Source organism: Amborella trichopoda, chromosome 11 (assembly GCF_054954075.1).
Source record: "Amborella trichopoda isolate Santa Cruz 75 chromosome 11, AtrichopodaSantaCruz75HAP2 v2.0, whole genome shotgun sequence".
Taxonomy (NCBI): Eukaryota; Viridiplantae; Streptophyta; class Magnoliopsida; order Amborellales; family Amborellaceae; genus Amborella; species Amborella trichopoda.
This window is the reverse complement of record NC_142346.1, coordinates 19,737,824-19,743,148: the sequence shown is the minus strand read 5'-3', so window position 1 is coordinate 19,743,148 and position 5,325 is coordinate 19,737,824.

Genomic DNA, 5,325 nt, shown 5'->3' with positions numbered 1-5,325 from the left:
GTTTAGTTTGTTTTCATATTTGTACATCTTGAGGCTGGGATGATCAATTAAGGGGTTTTTTGGAATGAAAATAATCTTGTGCGACGGATTTTTGAAGTGTGCTTTTTTGCTACAGTATATGTTGCAGCCTTAGAAGTTTTTCTTATCAAGTTGTACTTCTATTAGATTATCTGCTTTAAGAGATTAATGGTCGTTGGACTTTCATACAATTCTTTGGTTAGTTTATATTTTAAGTTGCAACGAGACAGAGGATAAGTCTCAGGAATTATGTTATATTAAGTTATAACGAAGTACTAGTCGTTAAACCCAGAATTGATTTTTTGTTGCGTAATTATAGCAAATGTATCTTCGCAGCTTTCGAAAACCTTGTTTATACCATTTTTTTTATTTTTGTTATTTATTTATTTATTTACAAAAATAACTTTCACGATAGTTGTTTTACTGTAATTCATATTAAGTTTTATTGTAATTAAAATACCGTAATAACTAGAAGTAGTATTACGGTAATTAAAATATTGTAATAACTCGAAGTAGTATTACGGTATTTTAAGTATCATAATAGATAATATTTTATTTACGGCATTCTTTCTACTGTAATGTTTTTATTTTATACGGTATTTTAACTATCGTAATGTCTAACTTATTTTATACGGTATTTTTAATCCCACGTACTTCTCTTTCTCTCAACTTTCCCCTTGTATCTCTTTCAATCCTCTCAACAAATCGTCTTTATCCCTGTCAACTCTTTTGCCCGTTTTTATCTCTATTTCATCGCCATCCGTTTTTAAATTTTCTCTATTTTTCTTTACGTTACTTTTCTCTCTTTTCTCTATCAAATCTCTCTCTTACAAGTAAAACCCTTCTCTCCCAAGTCTTATCTCTCTCTCTCTCTCTCTCTCATTGGTCGAGAAGGAAGCCATAGGTGCTTAATTACGAAAGAAAGAATGTTGTAAAGAAAATATCATTTATTCCAGTACTTAAAGTACCGCAATACTATTCCAAGTTATTATGGTATTTTAATTACCGTAATACTATTTTAAGTTATTACGGTATTTTAATTACCATAAAATTTAATATGAATTACGGTAAAATGACTACTGTGAAGGTCATCGTTCAAAAAAATCCGAAAATAAAGAAAAATGGTGTAGACGAGGTTTTTGAAAGTTGGATTTTTTTTTTTTTCAATTAAACTAAAACATAAGTATATTTACGATAATACCCTTGTTTGTAATGTTGCTCGGTCATGATTATTCCATTTGTTTTTTTTAATCTTTCCCAAAGAGTCGTACTGTTTTATTGGGCAACTCCTCGTGACGTTTGAAAATTCCCTGCAGGTAAGAAAAGGAAAGGATTTTGTGCAAATCAACATTTCTGCAAATCAACGTGGGGGCTTGGCACGCTTATACGATGCATTTTGGATGTCCATTCATCACCAGGATGTGTGTAGCCCAAACCATCTATGCCAGATTGATTTGCTGCTTCCCAAAGGCAGCCCAAGTTCTGACCTCTTTGAACTGTACGGTGTCGAGAACTAGCACCTCTTAGTTTTCGATTCACAATTCCACCAACTGAAAAACAAGTCAATTTTTGCTTTTGTCCGCATTAACAAGTAAAGCATTTTGGAAATTGGCTGCACAGACCGAGAAAGAAAAAAAAGAAAAAATGAACAGAGAAAAAGGAAATGGGTATGGGTAACAATGGGTGATAGCCAGAGGGTTGAGAAGATGTTTGATATTGTGTCTGAAATTGGCGTCGGGACTTCCAAAGGTCTTTTTCTAAACTTTGAAGTTGTTTTTCCAGATTTGCTTTTTCTTGCCTTTTTTGTACTAGTAAATAAGACTGTTCATTGATGTCCTTAACTATGTACAAAATGTTCATTAACTCTTCATGTAAGAGTTGAATTCTTTCTTTCAACTGGTGAATCAAGCTGGCTAATCCCTGTACTTGAGTAGACATTACATTATGTTTTTCTTCAATTTTAAGCAAGGATAAATTATGAGATTTGACATTCTCAGCTTGCCAATTCAGACTAGCTTCTGCAGGTGAAATGGCTTTCTGCATTCCATTTGAGTCTCTCTTAGTGGGATTTTTAATTTTCCAAACATGTTTCTCATTATCTTGTGGTCTTTCGAAATCATGTAAAGGGGCAAAATTTGTGGTATAGCTTGAACTCTGTGGGTCAAAAGCCAAACAACTTGGGATGTTGTTTTCGTCTGGATCTTCCCATCCTGAAGGGATGATTTCTGGAATTTGAGGTTTGGGTTCATCTTTGGGACTATCATATAAAACATAGTAGTTCCAATTTTCTGCACATTCACCAAGTAATCCAACATAAGGGTCGCCATTCATATATCTTTCATGTAACTTCTGTTGTGTTGATTTTATTTTCTTTTCTTTTCTTTCTTTGTTTTTTTTTTTGGGAAATCATTCTGGTCTTCAAGGCATGAATCACAGTTGCAAACATCAAACCAATGATGTCCATCAGCTGTTCTTTGTTCATAAATTGGATTTTCTTTTTTGTCAAAAGCGACAATAGGAACCTTCCAATAATCCATGAAACTGGGTTGGAAATATTTCTTTGTTTTGCTCAGTTGTCTGCTGAGTTTGAAAATCTATTATAATTGTTCCATCTGGATTTCTTGTCATCCTGGAATCAGTTTGTTGATGATGTCATCCTTGATTTTGCAGATTTTCGTTATTTGTGACTCTGGTAGAAGGAATCAATTCCAGCAGTCTTTCTCTAGAGATTTGCCTAGGAATATAATGACAGACGGGTTTGGAATTATTATCTACTTTTATAAACGAGGCTTTGTTTTCTTGTTCTGGAGAAAGAGGGGTAACAATGTAAAATGCATGATTCTGTAATCTATACACCATTTGGTAATGGAGTAGCTAGAGTGACTGTTTTAATTTGTCTGGTGCTTGTGATTTACAATTGAACTTTAAAGGCTGAGCTTTGGTGAGGGTCTCTGATGGGGATATTGAAATTTGGGAAGAAGGTAACAAAAATAGTTCCGACATTTAGGGTTGTTTGTACAGTTCCAATACATGCATGCTGGTATTCTAGAAACCTAGAATCTAGCAAAGCAATCCCGGAGACTGCTTCCATTCCTTTTCTTCCATGGAAAGTTAAGGCAAGTTTAATGGCACCAAAGTAGACATGTGTATAACCTTCTTTGATCCATTGGGGAAATAGGTTGCTGGGTAGGGTTATGGTAATATATTGTTCAGTTTGGGTGGCTGGTATTTTGTATTGGTCAAAAGAAGAAGCTTGGATAAATTCTTTTATAGCTTGGGGGGTTTTTTTCCACATAATTTCTTGATCCTTTTAGTCCAATTCAAACTGGATTTATCATAAACATGATAAGGATTTATCAATTGGGATTTTGTTTCTAAAATTTTTTCTAAAGTATAAGTAATTTAAAACAGATGGCCTTGTTTTGAAAATATAGGACTGAAATCCGAACTTGTAAAAGTACTACTATCTAAGGAAATTTCAGTAATAGCATCTCTGCCATTTAAATATTGTTATTATTTTGACTGTGATTTTTGAAAATATAGAAGGTAATACCAGTTTTCTTTTTTGTTAACAAAGTATGATCCCAAAAGGCATTCAGGCCCATAACAGGTTCCTGTTATTTTAACCTTAGAAAACATTGATAGTGGAATAATCAAACACTCTTGAAATTGCCTTAAGTACATACTATCTTTTCTGATGCGAGAGATTCTAGACCGGCTAGGCAGACGCAGAGCATACTAATCTCAGTATGGACATAATGTTAACCCAGTCAAAATAATACCATTAAAATCAAACCAGGCTCTGATACCATTAAGTGACATTTAATGACATAGATGCAATTATGTGATAACAAACAGATAACAAATAGTGACATAGTAAGGTTATACTATGTGTTACCATAACCCTACACAACAACCTATTTCCCCAATGGATCAAGGAAGGTTATACATATGTCCACTTTGGAGTCATTAAACTTGCATTATTAACTTTCAATGGAAGAAAAGGAATGAAAGCAATTCCCGGATTGCTTTGTTACATTCTAGGTTTATAGAATACCAGCATGCATGTATTGGAACTGTGCAAACAACCCTAAATGCCGTAACTATTTTTGTTACCTTCTTCACAAATTTCAATATCCCCATCAGAGACCCTCACCAAAGCTCAGCCTTTAAAGTTCAATTGCAAATCACAAGCACCAGACAAATTGAAACAGTCACCCTAGCTACACTCCATTACCAAATGGTGTATAGATTACAGAATCATGCCTTTGACATTGTGACCCCTCTTTCCCCAGAACAAGAAAACAAAGCCTCGTTTATAAAAGTAGATAATAATTCCCAACCCGTCTGTCATTATATTCCTAGACAAATCTCTAGAGAAAGACTGCTGGAATTGATTCCTTCTACCTGAGTGATAAATTATGAAAATCTACAAAATCAAGGATGACCTCATCAACAAACTGATTCCAGGATGACAAGAAATCCAGATGGAACAATTATAATAGATTTTCAAACTCAGCAGACAACTGAGCAAAACAAAGAAATATTTCCAACCTAGTTTCATGGATTATTGGAGAAGGTTCCTATTGTTGCTTTTGACAAAAAAGGAAATCCAATTTATGAACAAAGAATAGCTGATGGACATTATTGGTTTGATGTTTGCAATTGTGATTCATGCCTTGAAGACCAGAATTATTTCCCAAAAAAAAAAAATAAAGAGAGAAAAGAAAAGAAAAAAAAATCGTCACAACAGAAGTTGCATGAAAGATATATGAATGGTGACCCTTATGTTGGATTACTGGGTGAATGTGCAGAAAATTGGAACTACTATGTTTTGTACGGTAGTCCCAAAGATGAACCCAAACCTCAAATCCAGAAATCATCCCTTCGGGATGGGAAGATCCAGACGAAAACAACATCCCAAGTTGTTTGGCTTTTGACCCACAGAGTTCAAGCTATACCACAAATTTTCCCCCTTTACATGATTTCGAAAGACCACAAGATAATGAGAAACATGTTTAGAAAATTAAAAATTCCACTATGAGAGACTCAAATGGAATGCAGAAATCCATTTCTCCTGCAGAAGCTAGTCTGAATTAGCAAGTTGAGAATGCCAAATCTCAGAATTGAAGAAAAACAGAATGCAATGTCTACTCAAGTACGAGGATTAGCCAGCTTGATTCACCAGTTGAAAGAAAGAATTCAACTCTTACATGAAGAGTTAATGAACATTTTGTACACAGTTAAGGACATCAATGAATAGTCTTATTTACTGGTACAAAAAGGGCAAGAAATAGCTAATATGGA